Raw genomic sequence first — 20,605 nt, 5'->3', positions numbered from 1 at the left:
TGTTTGATGATTAAGTAGAAACATAATCTCCGACAGAAATCATCAACATTCCCTAAAAAACTCAACATTTATACATATAAATAATTATCATATTACAACCTGATCAGAGAACATGAAGAAGACCATAATTGTGAAACACTGAAGATTATGTGGACTTGTTGATTCCAAGCGTGAAGGGCAAGGAGCAGAGGGCATACCTGGTGATTGTCGTCGGTCCATCGTCTACGACATGGCCTACCTGCAGCTCGTTGGGAGGGTGTCGTAGATGTTGCTGCAAGTTCCGGCTCCTCTGCTGCGGTTACGGGAGCTTGGCGCGTCGCATCTATGACCAGCATTCCACTCGGAACAACTTCAAAAGTCCAAGCAAGATTTTTTCAGGCATGTTTTTGGAACTGGTTAACATAGAGGCCTAGGCACATATTTGACAAGACAAAAACAGAGACAACCATTACCACTAATAATGAGTGAAAGGTGATTTGGTTTCTAAGCATAAAACTGAATCAGCTTAACTGATCATGCTTATGCCTCTCATTTAGCAAAAACTCCCTCTGTACCGTAATGAGTTGAACTGCTAGAACGACATCTATTATGATAGTATAATTCTTGTGTATTTAGTGCCTGAAACTTGTACCAACTAAAACTACTCTAGGAAGACAGTTTTGAACATCAATTTTTAGACGTAATGGATAACAATAAAGATTACAATAATTTAGATACATATATTTGGTGCACTTAATTCATCTCAAAGAAAAACACAATTCGCTGGAAAAATAATGCCAAGCCCAATAGTACTGCATACCATTCAATTCATGTTCTTGATCTCACCCTGCCGACATCTTTCCTCAGGCCGAGCTCGCCGTAGTAGTCCCTCACCAACGATCTCAAACAGTACTGCCCAGGTTACCTGATTAACCAGAGAGACACTTGATCATTGTGTTCACAGATGAGTTGGATGAATGTTAAACTAAACCCAGCTGGAAAATAATGAAAATCTGAACTAAACTGACCCAAAATCAAATCTAAGCCTTTCTATGCATGGCAACGGAGATGAGTTGGATGAATCTGCAACTGAATTCAACTGAAAAACAATGAAAACCTGACCAAAACTGAACCAAAATCAAAATTGGAATAATGAAAATCTGAACTATACTAAAGAAAAATAAAAATAAAAGCCTTTCTGTGTGTGGCAATGGAGATGAGTTGAATGAATCTGCAACTGAATTCAACTGAAAAATATCATGGAAACCTGAACAAAAGGGAGTATCCTATACAACTACATAATTTGAATCGTGAGTGGAGCTGGTCATGCCGCATGCAGACCGTGGTGTTGTGCTGCTGTGTGCAAACCATGGAGTTTCGAGTTGCTGCCTTTATGCCCATAGCTCTGTGGGTGCCTGCAGCAGCGCGGCCATCTCCTCATCAGTGATGGCGCCCAGCTGCATGAGCTCCACGTCAAACACCTCAGCCATCCACTCCTCGCGCACCACCAGACTGCATCAATGACGGCAGGTCGAGCGCGCCGCCGACGCCGTCCTGCATGGATGCGTGCGTCGGGGACTTGCCGGTGAGGAGCTCCAGCAGGAGCACTTCCAGGGAGTAGAGTAGACGTCCACCTTCAGCAAATCAACTGTGCCTATTTAATCCACATGACAAATTTTATGATCTTAAACAACAGTATCAATCATGGTCAATCTGAATCACGAACATTGCAAAATCTGGCAGTACTCTTGTATCACAATGGCATATGCAAGCATTGAAAGATAGAACTGCGAGCATCACAATACCTGGGACAATCATTTCTTCAGAAAAGTACCCATCAAAGTAGTCATCAATAATTCCTGCCAATGTCATGCTATACCATCAAGAGATTTAATATACTATGTAAATGAGCTATCTTGATATCTTAGGGTCTGCAACCCCAAAGTAAGATAAACGTAGAACAAACTATCCTGGTGGGTGTACCCAAATGTGTTCTCTTCTGCTGTCAATAGAAGTAAGAGACCAGCAAAGAATTTCAGAGCAATAGTTGCTACAAGAAAAGTTAAAAATGCCCAAGCATAAAAATTTGTCTACTACATCACAGTAACACGAGAATATTGATCAAGACTTCTACAATAACATGCAATTTTTTTGGATCCATTTAGTAGTAGGTTTTGGGTCTAGTAGTAGGGTTTGTGAGTTGGAGTACAACAAATTTACATCAGATGTTTTTCAAAGAGACAAATAACATCCAACAACAACTACTCAGGATAACAAAAAGGATAATAATTTTCCATGACAATGGACACGACTGTGTACCTTCTTTATTTGCCCTCTATTTTAAGAGGAAAATGCTAAAAATACTTCAGGATTTTTATCACCACCTTTCTGAAGCCAAAGAATCTGGACATCCACTATCTTCTAATGCACCTTCAGAAGTAAGTAGACTATCATAATACCCTTCTCTGTGAGCTCCAACATCAGGAACATCTTGTTTCCAACCATGAAAAAAAAACGCTCCAATAACACCTAGAACAAAAATAAAAGAACCCCAATAATAATACAGATCTTGTTTGCTGAAGACAATCTCACTATACAAAATCTGAGGAGTTTTATTAAAACTCAACCATATGCCTTTCCCCAAAATAATAGTATTTCATATGAAAAGACACATAACTAACAATATACAATGATTTGCATTTGCTAACTACTATAATGAGTTGTTTGCAACACCGTGCCATCTCCTACAGAGTGAATCCAGTATGTTCAGAAGGCAAAAGCAAAGAGATAAAAACTACCAATGCATATGTTTGAAAAGTGAGTTCCTTATAAGATGAGATCGTCGTTGGACTTCCAATCAAAGCAATTCATAGGATCAACACATACAAAGATTTCAGTAAATGTTCTCATTGTCTTTGATTGATTACAAACAGATTTCTGCCAATTGCACAAAGCCCATGCTTGTAATCTGACAGGACCTATTAAAAAGAAGTGAACAGATCAGGAAAACATCTACTGATCTCCATCCAATAAGCCATGTAAGTTGGTTCCCTTGGACTTCAGGTAATACATAGACAACCAAATCACTTGAATAGAGAAAGCAATTTGCATTGTACTGGTAGCTAAGAAAGACCTACAGGAGCAGAGGAGCATGGTTTGATCAAGGAATTGGGAATCAGTTTTAAAAAGAAAGAAAGAGGGAAGGCTTGGGTGGAAGGGATCTCACCAAGATGCAGCTATGGAGGAGGGACGACTGGAGGAAGCAGCAGGGGTGATTGCACGACTCGGTGGGCTCCGGCCTTGGGGCAGCGCACACACAATCCTGTCATCGTGAGCAGTAGTGTTGCAGTCCTTTCCCAGCCTCCGTCACGCTCGTGGCTCCGAGTCACCACCGCCGTCATCGCGCTCGTGGCTCCGGCGAAGCCCTGCCCGAAACCCTAGCCACGGGGGTTGGGGTTGTGAGCGGGCGGTAGAGGATGGGAGCGGAGAATATGGACGGAGGGGAGGGAGGCGCGGACCGTGGGGAGTTCGGGGGCGTGCTGCGCGGCGCCGGAGGTCGCCGGAAACGGACGGCGTTGGTGGTGGCGGCGGCGGCGGCGATGAGGGAGAGGAGGCGAGCCCGTGCTCCTCATGCGGTCGCGTTTTCTTTTTCTTTACACAAATCTGTTCGGACAGTGGGTTGAATATCGCAAAAAACAGGGTGTTTTGTGCAAAATTGAAGCGTTTTCCCAGATCCACTTAAACAGGGACCGCGGGTTGAATTGTCAAAAACAGAAGTGCTTTTTTGCAAAATTACAGACGACGTACGACCAGAAGCAATAGGCGCTTTATTAGTAGGGAAAGATAGGGGAAGATACAACCATTTCTAAGACAAGTATTTCTGAACGGAGGAAGTAACTAAAATCACGACGAGTAATTTGGAACGGAGGGAGTAGCGTGCACAACCTTCGCTGCTTCGGTCCGAATAATATTGGGTGGGCTGATTAGCGGGTGGGATTATGTGCATCGCTTGGAGGGATGGGAGCTCTTGCTCCCGCAGCCGTTTGAGCGCATGCATGCAGGAGGATGGATGTTCTTACGCCGGCGAGAGTTGTTGGGCTGTGGTACGCCGTGACATGGGTGGCGGCCTGCCCTTTACCCGACCTTCCATGTGGCGGTCTGCCTGATCGACCGATGCGATGCTGGTCAAGGATTCGTGTGTGTGCACGCCGGAGTCGGACCTACGCACGCTGGGCTAGGTAGCTACTAGTACTACTGTGTGTGAAAGAGAAAGACATGCACCGCTCCTCCGCCCGGGACCAGTTTCACGCGTAGCCGGCCGGGGCGGTAGTTAATCTGCTGACCCCCGGTCGATCGATGCATGAGCATGACCACGTTACGTACCTGCAGATTCTTTCCGCCTCCGGTGATTCTTCAACAGTTGGACTACATCTTGCGTACATGTTTAGAATTCCGACGTGCTAAGTGCGAGCTTGGTCGTGGTCAAATTCAATGTGCAGAACTGCTGCTCAGTTTCTCATACAGGTAGCTTGCTGTAGAAGGGAAGGCAGGTCGGTCAGAGTTCGGGGTATCCGGCTTGCATTTTGCATTGATCAGTCGGACGATGAATTGAGCTAGCTTAGGCATGTAGCTAGGAATTCATCCAGGGGGACTGCAATACGTCGGTCGGAGTTCGAGGCAGGCAGCGGTATACGTCTTGCATTTTGCATTGATCAATCAGACAGTGAATTAAGCTGGATATGCATGCAGGAAAGTAAACGAAAAGGAAAATCAATACTCGCAGCCTTTGATCGGGAGTCATGCGTGTCTAGCGACCGCTGGCATGCGTCGCTGCAGCACGCTGCGCGCTCGTGAGTCCGACGCAGTTGTTGACCCATGACTCATGACCAGGAACATAGACGCGATCTTGCAGCACGCCCGGCATGTACCGGACGGCAGCCTGAGTCAGTCACGGATCAATTCAAAGCTCGCCCGGGAACACTGCGCGCGTTGCAGCCACACGACCCAGATCCTGTTCAACTCGCAGCGTACAACTCGTATGCGCGCATAGATCGACCTTGAGGAGGAAGAGGTACTACCACCTTGCTCGATCGCCTGCGTGTGAACTGTGAAGTGCGTACGTGGGTGCGTTGTCTATCTTCCGGAGGAAGAGGCTGATGCCCCGGGTCGTTGCTATCCTTACGTACGTGCGCGAGGGGTGATCTGATCCGGGGGAAAAGAGTGCGGGCGCCGCGCGCGCGCGCCGGTCGGTCGTTTGCTTGCGCGCCCTGACGACCCGTGAGCTCACGCGGGGGCGCCGCCGCCGGCCTTTGGTCGAGCGAGCCAGCGACGTACGCGGCCTGCCCGGCCATTCGTTCATGTGGCAAGTGGCCGTGAGATCGATAGACGTCGGACCGTGTACATACGCGCGCGGATAATAATGGATGTGCGTGACAAGGGGATTGGTTGCATGCATCATGCAGCTAGACTCGAGTTCTCCAACTCTTGTGTGTGGCAATACATCATGCGTGCAGCAATATCTACGGCTGAGCACATTTTCATGCATGCTGGCGGAGAAACTCTGCAAGAAATACTAGCAAGTGCATGCATGCATGCATGCGTCATGAAAAAAAGGAAGGGTCGCCACATCTTAGTCTTTTTTTTTTTGAATTCACATCTTAGGCCTCCCAAAGGAATTTCATAGGAATTCTAGAGGATAGGATTCTTATAGGATTTTTTCCTTTAGAGCCCTTTGATTTATAGGAATGGATTCCTATTCCTACATAGGATTGGTTCCTATCCTCCACATTTCATAGGAAAATAAAAAAGAGCCTAGACTCAATGGAAAAATTTCTTTGGTGTCAACCAAATGACATCTTGTTTTCTAGTCCTACTCATAGAATTTGAGATATATGTCATCTCATTTCCTACAAGATTCCTATTCCTATGATAATCCTATCCTATGAACCAAAAGAGGCCTTAGTCTTTTTTATGGAGGAAGGAACGATTCATTGGCAAGTGTAAGGCTCGTAAATACCCAAAAAAGCATAATTGAAGTGGCATGCCATCTTAGACATAGGGTCCTTGAAGGTTGGAGTGACCAAAGAATTTCCTATAGATTAATCTTCAGGAAAATTTAACATGAATGAAACAACTCGTCCTTATTATTTTGCTACAAACTAAAATTCTCTGAATCATATAGACCACTGCTTGCATCCCTACAAGTTAACACCAACATGACACACAGACTCAAATACCACTGGTGGAAGAGATTAGGTCAGCAGTAGCAAGCCAAACTCTGGCCACCGAACGATTATACACATGAAACTTAATGAAGAAATTGCGTAGGGCACAATCCATAATCATGCGTGGCAGCGGAAAATCGCCAAATAGTCGATGGAACGTCGCGTAGAAATTTCGTAGAACTAGAGATTCAAGATCTAACCGTGGAAGAAACATAAGCTAGCTCTAGGCCTACTACTAGCTAGCCAGGTCCATCGTTTAGCTGTGCTTGTCTGCCGTAACTTTGTAGAAGTACTATATATGGTCGGCAGCGCTTCATTTGCCACCGAATTTGAAGCTAATTCAGGAAGATAATCATAGAGACGTACACGTGCATGCACCATCATTGTGAGTGTCCTCAAATCGCAAGGGGAAAACGCGCGTATCTCATCATAGCCAGTTCGAACGAGACATGCCCCAAGTAGCGAGACACGCATCCGTCGTGAGCTTGCATAGTATAACTAGCAGAGCAGAGGGAATAATCATGGCCTTGGTTTGTTTGGGAGACACTTAAGGGTGTACGTACATATGCATTGCGCCTTTTCCTTGCTGTCCATGCCCATGCACGGAGGAGCGATTGTCTATTTATGTGCACAAGGTTTCTAATAATCGAACCCTAATTAGGCCGATGTAGTGTACTGGCTAGTTGCCAGCCGGCTTTGTCGTTTTGAATAAATTTGTAGTGTCCGGTTTTTGCTCCTCAAGCTGAGGTTTTAGCATGTGCATCAAACTCAAGGTTAATTGTACAACTCCTTTCGTTGCCCGCGCCATGACACCATGACTAAGAGAAGAATATGTAAGTTCTATGAAATAAAATTCCCCTTTATTGTTTGAACAACCTTGTCTGAGGGCAAAGTGTTCTTGTACTTCAATAAGAAGAATGAATTTGCCTGAATTACGAGAAACGGTAGGTCGAAGTAGATTTAGACAAGCATGCTAAAATTCCGACAATGGCAAAGCCACCTAGCTAACCTAGGACTAGAGCACTATCCAACGATGATGCGCATGCAAAGCACAACACTGGCGCTCCATCTAGACGCCTCTATGATCCTCCTTTTCCACGAAATAAAACCAGCCTCCAAAGTCAAACACAACCACCGGCAGGTGCCGTCATCCAACCCTAAGCTTTAACCTTAAGAGCACTGAGCCAAATGAAAGGGTGTGAAAGAAGCTCTCACAAACACCTCCATGAAAGGGAATAGCATCGATTGGGTGCATCGTCGTCGACACCAAACCCTATTGAAAAAAATCTTTGTGAACTCACCATCACTCCACCAAGCCCCAAGGGGTGGGGTCAACCCACTACGGCACGCATTGCGGCCTCCACAAAATTCGAGCATCCATGCATGGTCCAATGGAGTAGGAGATTAACTATTCGATGATGCCTCCAAGGACAAGAAAAACAGAGTGTCATCATCACCGACATCAAGCCTCTTTAGGAAAGGCATCCCCCCCCCCCTCTTTCGATGAACTTGGGGAAGGGGGCTCATCCACGACCAACTTACCACCGAGTGACAACACACATGAAGCAACATGGTAAACCTATTTACGCCAACAATAGCAAACCATCCTAAATCCGATCGAAAAACCTCCGTTGGTGTGGTCATCATGGCTCATGACAGCCTACTCATCGGAGAGGCACACAACCTCTCAAGAGTCGAGACCACTCTTCGAGAGCTCGAGGTGCTTTGCTCAAGCACAGCGCGCTTATCGAGCTGATAGTCCAGCCGCCCCCATGACACATAAATGTGTAAAACGAAGTGGATCGGAATGGACAACCCACCGGCACATAAATGCCACATGGATGAATTATTGTACTCTCACCGTTTCTCTAAAAGAAATGTATTTTCTTTTTCTTTTTTTTTGCGAGGAAGAAATGGTACTTTCACAGAGCTGAACACAATATGCATGGTATATCATTTTGTTGCTAGAGTCAGATGTGTGCACAATCACACTAAAGTAATCGGTCTATTTATCTATCTATTTATTTTTGGCGAGGAATAAATTGGTCTAAATCCGTGTACATAAAGGCGCTGGCAATGTACCGGCATTCGGCGGCCAAAGGAAGGTGACCTCCCAGCTGCTGCTGATACACGCTAGCCACCGTCGATTTTTGGGTACGCAAGCAGAGCAGAGCAGCCATACATGCATGCATGCATGCATGCTGCTTTGCTGTGCTGTGAGACGCTCCGTGGTCACTTTTTGCATGCACCATGCACGCCAATAATTCCTCCGACGGCGACCCGGGCGCCGCGCGCGTCATCGGTCGTTTATTTCCATCGTGTCCGGTGGCCCGGCTGCCCGCGAGTTTCCCGTCTCCCTTCACGTATCCGGCACACTGCTGCGCGCGTACGCAACCGGTTTCAACACAGCTAGCTAGCACTGCGAAAAGTAAGACGGGTCGATCATAATTGGATTTAGACGAGCTGGCTATGTTGAACAGCTGCGATGTCAGTACGTTGAATGGTCAATTATAGGCAAGAACACTGCAGGGTCGCCCTCACGCACGTACGCTCGCACGACTCGAAACTTGTAGCTAGTTCTTTTTTCCTTTTGCTGTGAAGTGTGAAGCAGCCAGCAAATGAAAAATTGGCATGCAGGTTTGGTCTGGCTAACTCTGTGATACTAGTTGGCCTAAGCAAAAGTGTGGGTTGCTACAACATGCATGAATAGTTTTTCTTTTACGTTACTTATTGTTTTCCTTTTATTATTTTTCCTTTTTACTTTCCTTTTTTCTTTTTAGTGAACATTTTTCAAATCAAGAATTTTTAAAATTTCGTGACCATTTTTTCGAAATTCGCCATTTTTTAACTTGAATAGTTTTTGAATTCAAATTGTCAAACATATTTTGAAATTTTGGACATTTTTTAGACTTGGGATTTTTTTAATCTATGACATTTTATGAAATTGGGAACAACTTTTCAGATTCACGAACATTTTCTGAAATGATGAACATTCTTCGAAATTATGAACACTTTTTTAATAAGCAAACATTTTATGAACCGATGAATTATTTTTTTGATTTTCTGGGAACAATTTTGGAAATTAATGAAAATGTTTTTGTTTTTTGTGAACACTTTTCAAAAATTCATCAACATTTTTTGAATTGATGAAATTTTGTTCCATTTCATGAACATTTCGGAATAAACAAACATTTTTCAAAATCATGAACATATTTTGAATATTAAAATAGTTTTTCAAAATTGTGAACAATTTATGATTTCTAAAACATTTTTTCAAAACAATGGATATTTATTTTCCAAAATTCATGATCATTTTATGGTTTCTTGAACATTTTTAAAATTTTGAAATTATTTATTGATTTAGAACTTCTTTGAATTCCCGACTTACTGTAAAAACAAAAAATAAAAGAGAAAAGTGAAATAAAAAAGTGGGTTTCCAGCTCCGCACATGGGGCGGCCCAAAAGGGTGCACAGTGGGCGTGGGGTGCGCGTTTCCCTGTCCGCGGTACTCGGGTGCTCCTATGCAGCGTCTTCAACGTTGTGAATGAGAAGTGGGGCTCACAACAGTCCCTCGTGGGCCGGCCCACGAATGCGACACGGGCGCAAGTTCTATTCCGTAGGGCAAAATAATACCGGAAAAGTACGCCTCTTACGGGAATCGAACACGCACCCTTACACTTGTGTATGTGTTAGGCTAACTTTAAGTGCATCAAGTACCCCTCAGTGGTTTTGGAGTATTGAAGACAAATAAGTTGAGGGACTAATGTGTTTGTGAGTGTACTCATGAGTTGTAGTCCCTGAAGATTTGGTTTAACCGACGGAAAGACGACATGTAAGAATATATTTTCTTCAAGTGAAGAAATTGGTACGGCCTTTGAAGAAATTGATGTAAAGAATTTGAAGCTTGAAGACTTTTGTTTTCGTAGTTTCTTTCTTCTTATTTGAGTCATACGAAAAACCACATTGTCAAAGTGGGTCTAGGTGAAACATACTTCACATTTCCAAAGTGATGCTCAAATCTATACATACCCAAGCCGCTTCAAGTGAAGGCTTTGGAAACTTCCGGAACATTTGACGACTTTGCTAGCGAGAGTGACGAAGTTCGTCTGGTTGCTGACGAATTTGGTCATGCTGAGGTGTTAGGATTTCGCTAGTGCGATCTACCTATCATGAGGAAATTGAGGGCCCCAATGAAATTGAGAGTTCAATTTTCTGTCTGTCGAGTGGAACCTCATGCCGACAATGGTCATGTCTGAAGGGGCATTAATGACATTTCATATCGGGTTGCCCCTAGCTATAAATAGCCGCTCCCTACAACCACTTGTCGGTTGGCTACTCTAGAGAGACCTTTACACTTGTCATTTGAGAGTAACCCTTTCTCCGACGACTTTGAGGGAACCCAAGTGAGGAAAAACCCAACCAGAGCCAAATTGATTGAGTATCACTGAAAAGATTGATCTATGTGATCCGACGCCTATTACCTTTTGATACGTCTCCAACGTATCTGTAATTTTTGATTGTTCCATGCTATTATTTTATCAATCTTGGATGTTTTATAATCATTTTATAGTCATTTTATATCATTTTTTGGTACTAACCTATTGACATAGTGCCAAGTGCCAGTTCCTATTTTTCCCGCGTTTTTTACATCACAGAAAATCAATATCAAATGGAGTCCAAATGCCACGAAACTTTACGGAAATTTTTTATGGACCAAAAGGAACAAGTTGAGCCGGGTTGCACCTGGGGGGAGTCCCGAGGAGGGGACAACCCACCAGGGCACGCCAGGAGGCCCAGGCGCGCCCTGGTGGGTTGTGCCCACCTCGGGTGCCCCCCGGACCGCCTCTTTGCTTTATGAATACCCAAATATTCCAAAAACCCTAGGGGAGTCGACGAAATATTCATCCAGCCGCCGCAGAGTCCAAAACCACCAGATCCAATCTAGGCACCTTCTCGGATGGGGTTCACCACCTCCATTGGTGCCTCTCCGATGATGCATGAGTAGTTCTTTGTAGACCTTCGGGTCCGTAGTTAGTAGCTAGATGGCTTCATCTCTCTCTCTCTCTCTCTCAATACAATGGTCTCTTAGAGATCCATATGATGTAACTCTTTTTGTGGTGTGTTTGTTGGGATCTGATGAACTTTGAGTTTATGATCAGTCATATCTTTTTATATCCATGAAAGTTATTTGAGTTTATTTGATCTCTTATATGCATGATCTCTTATAGCCTCGTATTTCTTCTCCGATATTTGGGTTTTGTTTGGACAACTTGATCTATTTATCTTGCAATGGGAATAGGTGCCCGGTAGTGGGTTTGATCTTACGGTGCTTGATCCCAGTGACAGAAAGGGAACCAACACATATGTATCGTTGCTACTAAAGATAAAAAGATGGGATCTATATCTACGCAATAGATAAACGGATCTTGTCTACATCATGTCATCGTTCTTATTGCATTACTCTGTTTTCCATGAACTCAATACACTAGATGCATGTTGGATAGCGGTCGATGTGTGGAGTAATAGTAGTAGATGCAGGCAGGAGTCGGTCTACTAATCTTGGACGTGATGCCTATGTAATGATCATTGCCTGGATATCGTCATAATTATTGGAGGTTCTATCAATTGCCCAACGGTAATTTGTTTACCTACCGTTTGCTATCTTTCTCGAGAGAAGCCACTAGTGAAACCTGAAGGAAATATGCCCAAGAGGCAATAATAAAGTTATTATTTATTTCCTTATTTCATGATAAATGTTTATTATTCATGCTAGAATTGTATTAACCGAAAACATAATACATGTGTGAATACATAGACAAATATAGTGTCACTAGTATGCCTCTACTTGACTAGCTCGTTAATCAAAGATGGTTAAGTTTCCTAACCATATACATGAGTTGTCATTTGATTAACAGGATCACATCATTAGGAGAATGATGTGATTGACTTGACCCGTTCCGTTAGCTTAGCACTTGATCGTTTAGTATGTTGCTATTGCTTTCTTCATGACTTGTACATGTTCCTATGACTATGAGATTATGCAACTCCCGTTTACCGGAGGAACACTTTGTGTGCTACCAAACGTCACAATGTAACCGGGTGATTATAAATGTGATCTACAGGTGTCTCCGAAGGTACTTGTTGAGTTGGAGTATTTCGAGATTAGGATTTGTCACTCCGATCGTCAGAGAGGTATCTCTGGGCCCACTCGGTAATACACATCACTATAAGCCTTGCAAGCATTGTAACTAATGAGTTAGTTATGGAATGATGTATTACGGAACAAGTAAATAGACTTGCCGGTAACGAGATTGAACTAGGTATTGAGATACCGACAATCGAATCTCGAGCAAGTAACATACCGATGACAAAGGGAACAACGTATGTTGTTATGCGGTTTGACCGATAAAGATCTTCGTAGAATATGTAGGATCCAATATGAGCATCCAGGTTCCGCTATTGGTTATTGACCGGAGACGTGTCTCGGTCATGTCTACATAGTTCTCGAACCCGTAGGGTCCGCACGCTTAACGTTCGGTGACGATTTGTATTATGAGTTTATGTGTGTTGATGTACCGAAGGTAGTTCGGAGTCCCGGATGAGATCGGGGACATGACGAGGAGTCTCGAAATGGTCGAGACATAAATATCAATATATTGGATGACTATATTCGGACATCGGAAAGGTTCCGAGTGGTTCGGGTATTTTTCGGAGTACCGGGGAGTTACAGGAATACGGGGGAAGAAGTATATGGGCCTTATTGGGCTTTAGGGGAGAGAGAGAGGCAGCCCCCCAATGACTAGTCCGAATTGGACTAGGGGGAGGGGCGGCGCCCCCGCCTTCCTTCTCTTCCCTCTTCCCCTTCCTTGTCTCCTACTCCTACTACTTGGAAGGGGAGGAATCCTACTCCCAGTGGGAGTAGGACTCCTCCAGGGCGCATCATAGGGGCCGGCCCTCTCCCCCTCCTCCGCTCCTTTATATACGTGGCCAGGGGCACCCCATAGACACACAAGTTGAGTTATTGATCTCTCCCAGCCGTGTGCGATGCCCCTCCACCATAATCCACCTCGATCATATCATAATGGTGCTTAGGCGAAGCCCTGCGTCGGTAACATCATCATCACCGTCACCACGCCATGGTGCTGATGAAACTTGTTGGAAATATTCCCTAAGGCAATAATAAATTGGTTATTATTATATTTCCTTGTTCATGATAATCGTTTATTATCCATGCTAGAGTTGTATTGATAGGAAACTCCGATACATGTGTGGATACATAGACAACACCATGTCCCTAGTAAGCCTCTAGTTGACTAGCTCGTTGATTAATAGATGGTTACTGTTTCCTGACCATGTACATTGGATGTCGTTGATAACGGGATCACATCATTAGGAGAATGATGTGATGGACAAGACCCAACCCTAAGCCTAGCACAAAGATCGTGTAGTTCGTATGCTAAAGCTTTTCTAATGTCAAGTATCATTTCCTTAGACCATGAGATTGTGAAACTCCCGGATACCATAGGAATACTTTGGGTGTGCCAAACGTCACAACGTAACTGGGTGGCTATAAAGGTACACTACAGGTATCTCCGAAAGTGTTTGTTGGGTTGGCACGAATCGAAACTGGGATTTGTCACTCCGTGTAAACGAAAGGTATCTCTGGGCCCACTCGGTAGGACATCATCATAATGTGCACAATGTGACCAAGGAGTTGATCACGGGATGATGTGTTACGGAACGAGTAAAGAGACTTGCTGGTAACGAGATTGAACAAGGTATCGGGATACCGATGATCGAATCTCGGGCAAGTATCGTACCGATAGACAAAGGGAATTGTATACGTGATTGATTGAATCCTCGACATCATGGTTCATCCGATGAGATCATCGTGGAACATGTGGGAGACAACATGGGTATCCATATCCCGCTGTTGGTTATTGGCCGGAGAGTTATTTTGGCCATGTCTACATGACTCCCGAACCCGTAGGGTCTACACACTTAAGGTTCGATGACGCTAGGGTTATAGGGAATAGATATACATGCTTACCGAATGTTGTTCGGAATCCCGGATGAGATCCCAGACGTCACGAGGAGTTCCGAAATGGTCCGGAGGTAAAGATTAATATATGGGAAGTCCTGTTTTGGTCACCGGAAAAGTTTCGGGTTTTATCGGTAACGTACCGGGACCACCAGGAGGGTCCCGGGGCTCCACCAAGTGGGGCCACCGGCCCCGGAGGGCTGCATGGGCCAAGTGTGGGAGGGGACCAGCCCCAGGTGGGCTGGTGCCCGCCCCACAAGGGCCCAAGGCGCCTAGGGTTTGGGGAGGGGGCGCCCCACCTAGCTTGGGGGGCAAGTTTCCCCTCTCCCCCCTTGGCCGCCCCACTAGATGGGATCTCGGCTGGCCGCCGCCCCTAGGGTGGAACCCTAGGTGGGGGCGCAGCCCCCTCCCTCTCCCCTATATATAGTTGAGGTCTTTGGGGCTGCCAACACATGCGTTCTTGACCTCTCCCTGGCGCAGCCCTACCTCTCTTTCTCCTCATATCTCGCGGTGCTTGGCGAAGCCCTGCTGGATCACCACGCTCCTCCACCACCACCACACCATTGTGCTGCTGCTGGATGGAGTCTTCCTCAACCTCTCCCTCTCTCCTTGCTGGATCAAGGCATGGGAGACGTCACCGGGCTGTACGTGTGTTGAACGCGGAGGTGCCGTCCGTTCGGCACTAGGATCATCGGTGATTCGGATCATGACGAGTACGACTCCATCAACCCCGTTCACTTGAACGCTTCCGCTTAGCGATCTACAGGGGTATGTAGATGCACTCTCCTTCCCCTCATTGCTAGATTACTCCATAGATTGATCTTGGTGATGCGTAGAAAATTTTGAATTTCTGCTACGTTCCCCAACAGTGGCATCATGAGCTAGGTCTATGCGTAGTTACTATGCACGAGTAGAACACAAAGTAGTTGTGGGCGTCGATATTGTAAATTATCTTGCCGTTACTAGTCTTATCTTGATTCGGCGGCATCGTGGGATGAAGCGGCCCGGACCAACCTTACACGTACGCTTACGTGAGACCGGTTCCACCGACTGACATGCACTAGTTGCATAAGGTGGCTGGCGGGTGTCTGTCTCTCCTACTTTAGTCGGATCGGATTCGATGAACAGGGTCCTTATGAAGGGTAAATAGAAATTGGCAATTCACGTTGTGGTTTTGGCGTAGGTAAGAAACGTTCTTGCTAGAAACCTATAGCAGCCATGTAAAAAACTTGCAACAACAATTAGAGGACGTCTAACTTGTTTTTGCAGCAAGTGTTTTGTGATGTGATATGGCCAAAGGATGTGATGAATGATATATGTGATGTATGAGATGATCATGTTCTTGTAATAGGAATCACGATTTGCATGTCCATGAGTATGACAACTGGCAGGAGCCATAAGAGTTGTCTTAATTTATTTATGACCTGCATGCCAACATAAACGTCATGTAATTACTTTACTTTATTGCTAAAGCGTTAGCCATAGTAGTAGAAGTAATAGATGATGAGACAACTTCAAGAAGACACGATGATTGAGATCATGATGATGGAGATCATGGTGTCATGCCGGTGACAACGATGATCATGGAGCCCCGAAGATGGAGATCGAGAGGAGCAAAATGATATTGGCCATATCATGTCACTATTTGATTGCATGTGATGTTTATCATGTTTTACATCTTATTTGCTTAGAACGACGGTAGCTTAAATAAGATGATCCCTCACTAAAATTTCAAGAAAGGTGTTCCCCCTAACTATGCACCGTTGCGAAGGTTCGTTGTTTCGAAGCACCACGTGATGATCGGGTGTGATAGATTCTAACGTTCGAATACAATGGGTGTAAGCCAGATTTACACAGCAAAAACACTTAGGTTGACTTGACGAGCCTAGCATGTACAGACATGGCCTCGGAACACGGAAGACCGAAAGGTCGAGCATGAGTCGTATAGAAGATACGATCAACATGAAGATGTTCACCGATGTTGACTAGTCCGTCTCACGTGATGATCGGACACGACCTAGTTGACTCGGATCATGTAATCACTTAGATGACTAGAGGGATGTCTATCTGAGTGGGAGTTCATAAGATGAACTTAATTATCCTGAACATAGTCAAAAGGTCTTCGCAAATTATGTCGTAGCTCGCGCTTCAGTTCTACTGTTTAGATATGTTCCTAGAGAAAATTTAGTTGAAAGATGATAGTAGAAATTATGCGGACTAGGTCCATAAACTGAGGATTGTCCTCATTGCTTCATAGAAGGTGACGGTGTCCTGGACTAGGGGGTACTCACCATGTCGTCTCCCGATCTATTAGATTGGGCCGAGGACCCCCGTGGCCGTATACTCATGGGCCAGTTCGGACGGCTACCGCATACAAGGAAGATTCCACAAGACTTGGCGATCAAGACAAGGACTTCTCCCCACCGGCGTATTCGGCTAGGACTCTTGTTATCCTAGGCCTCCGGTGCATTATATAAACCGAGGCCAGGCTAGTCGATACAGAGAGACAACTCCATATACAACAATCATACCATAGGCTAGCTTCTAGGGTTTAGCCTCCTTGATCTCGTGGTAGATCTACTCTTGTACTACCCATATCATCAATATTAATCAAGCAGGAGTAGGGTATTACCTCCATTGAGAGGGCCCGAACCTAGGTAAACATCGTGTTCCCTTGTCTCCTGTTACCATCCGGCCTTGACGCACAGTTCGGGACCCCCTACCCGAGATCTGCCGGTTTTGACACCGACATTGGTGCTTTCATTGAGAGTTCCGCTGTGTGATCGACAAAAGGATCGATGGCTCTCCTGCAGATCAACTACGGCTTTGGCATCTTCGTCACCAGCTCGACTGGTCACCTTGGTTCGACCAAGAATTGCGCCCCGTGTTCGGATCACCATGTCCGGACGAGGGCTTTCATCAAACATCAACTCCGATCTCTATCAAGATCACGGAGGAATCATCTATGGAGCTCGGGGGCTCAACGTCAACATTGCCCTCAAGCGACCGTGTCATTTTTCTGAACAACGAACTCGCATCCACCACCTCCTTGAGTATCGCTTTGACGATCGCTTTGCTGGAATTGTGCGGAATTTAGTCTACAACAACCCTGGAAAATTTCGTTGAGTTCCGATGGAGGAATCTCTGGCAATCCACGATATACCGGAGCCCTATCAAATCTGGACGGGAATTTGGATGAGTTTAGGGCGTGGTGTCCAGCTTCTAGCTCGGACGTCATTTGGAAGATCCAACCGTTGATCGGCTGCGGAATTCCTATATCTACCACCTCTCAAAATTTCGGCTCGATCCGATCGTCCAAACTCCGGGGACCTTCCGATTAGTGCATCACTTTTCGGATCTGTTTTCTGCGTGAAAACGAATCCGACCCGAGTTCATCTTTTTTATGAATAGGATTTCGGACATCCCTTTTGAAGGAAGTTTTGTATGGGGTATTGTGTTTTGTTCCCGAACACATCCCACTAACTGTAAGATCTTTTGATTATGATCTTCAACATCATGTTGGTGTCAAACCAGTCCAGCAATATTACTTCACGGCTGCCGACCTACGCTAGACACGGTGTCACTTTGTTGAACCGAGCTCAACTTCTTCGGATCATCATCTCAGCAAGCCGAACAAGAGTCCGGCATCGCGAAGGATAAGTCATCACCAACATCGTCGCCTCATGGATTACACGGAGCAGGCATACCGGCATCGCCGCACGGTCGCTTCATCAAGCCGGCATCGACCACGTCACGACCTGCATTGATAGGGCCGCACTATTGCTTCTTCAAACTGGTGCCCATCACGGCGACCTACTTCGACTCATCGGCTGACATCGAGGCTTCGACATCTCGGCTGGACCAGGGGCTTCGCCATCTCTTCATCAACCTACTCCGAACACTTCGGCGTCACTAGCCGACCAGCTCCGTCACGTTAGCTGGGCCGAGGGCTTTGCCTCGGTGAGCCAACCTTCGCCAGCATTGCCATGTCATCGTTTTATCGCCCATCAGGCAATGGGTGTGTGGATCGAGTCCTAATTTTTGGAATCACCTTCCTTCGGATGGCTACAACAAATAAACCAGGTGCTATTAACCCCAATATTTTTTGCTTGTTTGGGTTCATTTTTTCCCAAGGAATTATTACTCTGGTTCGTCCGTCATATGTACACAGGTCTATCAAATGGTGGCCGCATTAACGAGGTCGCGTGGTGGTTCGATCAGTTTCCGTACATAGTCTGGCGAACGCCACATCCAGAGCTCGGACCGACCTATGAATTCAGGCTTTGCCACGCCTTTACTACATCACGCCGGCGCCCTGCATCGACATTGACTTCGGCGCCAGGCCATATTTCTTCTATTCCTCACTTTGCATAAATTATTTATTATGCAACATTTTTTTATCTCCGGTTTGCACTATTTTTTGTGCACAGGAAAATGATCCGGGGACTTCAGCGTCACTCTGCCAGTCTGTATTGACCGTGCTATGTCACCACTTCGGCATGTCGAGCTCTCCGCTCCGCCACCTCGGGACCGGCCTGCGGGATGGAACCTTGCCCCGCATCAAGCTCGGACCGCATCATCAATACTGAACACATTAATCCGCTAAGTCGCTTTCATGCTCAAAGCTTTAATTTCTAACTTGTGCTCGGTTCGACCAAGCATTATACTTTTTTGGAAAAAAGTTGCTTGTAAAAAATTTCCTTGTCCAAACTTTGTTTGTGACACACAAATTCAAGGACCCAATTCACTTGGGGGCTTCATTTATGAAGCTTTTCCACTTGCATATGATTATACTTGTACAGCTTCGTTCCTTGTTCATGTACTATGCCACAATATGCACCACATTGACTTAAGCAATTTGCAAGCTGGGTTGCCTCGCTCCTGTGTTTACCCCTACGTTCCCGATTATTCGGCTAGGGAGTAAAGGGAGCACCTCTGCGATTGTCACGATCGGGTCGCCCGAGCTGGACCTCAGACTGGGTGAAGCCGAAAGCTAGCGCTCTTATAGTTATTCAATGATGGTCGGCACACAATGGAACTCATGAGTACAAAAAATCTATTGCACAAGTCTCATAATAACAATGAGCACCGAAGAAAGGTATCGGTGGGGGTACTATTTTCTTCGAAGATGCTTCTTACACTTCACGGTAATATAGCATAAGTTCCCTGAGCGCGCTTTGTCTGTTACAGCCTTATGGCCCGATTGCCTGGTTATTGGAAACACCGTCGATATTCTCGACCGATGGAGTACATAACACTTTTTGGTCCTTTACCAAAGAGGGAGAAGCTGACGGTCGGTTATGTAACACCCTCGATGCGACTATATCTCCCACGTGTCGAGGCACGACTTAGAGGCATAATCGCATTGAAGGCATATGTCGCAAGTAAGGCAATCTTCACAACATCCCATGTAATATAAATAATAAAAGGGAGATAACATAGTTGGCTTACACTCGCCACGTCAATCAGTACATAAATAACATTACATCATCCAAACACTCATGGCCCGACTACGGCGCCAAAATAGAAGATAACCCAACATGCGACACGGTCCCGATCACCCCCAACTGGGCACCACTACTGATCATCAGGAAAGGAAACATAGTATCATTGAGAGTCCTCGTTAAACTCCCACTTGAGCTCGAGCGCGTCACCTGGAGCGGAATCATCAGGCCCTGCATCTGGTGTAATAGTAATCTGTGAGCCACAGGGACTCATCAATCTCGCACCCTCACGATCAAGACTATTTAAGCTTAATAGGTAAGGCAGGGTAAATATAAGTGGAGCTGTAGCAAGCGACTAGCATATGAGGTGGCTATCCTGTTCGCAAAAGAGAGCGAGAAGAGGAGGCAAAGCGCGAGCGAGAAACTAGAGAGCAACCTGCGCAAACATTACTCCAACACCGTGTCCACTTCCCGGACTCCGCCGAGAAGAGGCCATCACGGTAACCCACTTAGTTGATTCATTTTAATTAAGTTAAGGTTCAAGTTATCTACAACCGGACATTAACAAATTCCCATCTGCCCATAACCGCGGGCACGACTTTCGAAAGTTCAAATCCTTGCAGGGGAGTCCCAACTTCGCCCATGACAAGCTCTCACGGTCAACGAAGGAATAGACCTCCTCCCGAGACATTCCGATCAGACTCGGTACCTCGGTTCTTCAAGACACTTCGACAGGTTAAAACTAGACCAGCAACACCGCCCGAATGTGCCGACAAATGCCGATAGGAGCTGCACATATCTCGTTCTCAGGGCACACTAAGATGAGACTAGCTACGAGTAAAACCAAACCTCAAGTTTCCCTGAGGTGGCCCCGCAGGCAGCTCAGTCGGACCAACACTCAGAGAAGCACTGGCCCG

At 45.6% G+C, this 20,605-nt stretch overlaps 1 pseudogene; it reads right to left on the bottom strand.

The window, feature by feature from the left end:
* Positions 1-20,605, bottom strand: part of LOC119272599 — a 98,201-nt pseudogene that overhangs the window by 256 nt on the left and 77,340 nt on the right.

This window comes from Triticum dicoccoides, chromosome 3A, assembly GCF_002162155.2.
Source record: "Triticum dicoccoides isolate Atlit2015 ecotype Zavitan chromosome 3A, WEW_v2.0, whole genome shotgun sequence".
Taxonomy (NCBI): domain Eukaryota; kingdom Viridiplantae; phylum Streptophyta; class Magnoliopsida; order Poales; family Poaceae; genus Triticum; species Triticum dicoccoides.
Note: the sequence above shows the minus strand (reverse complement) of the source record. Positions and strands in the feature narration are given on the sequence as shown.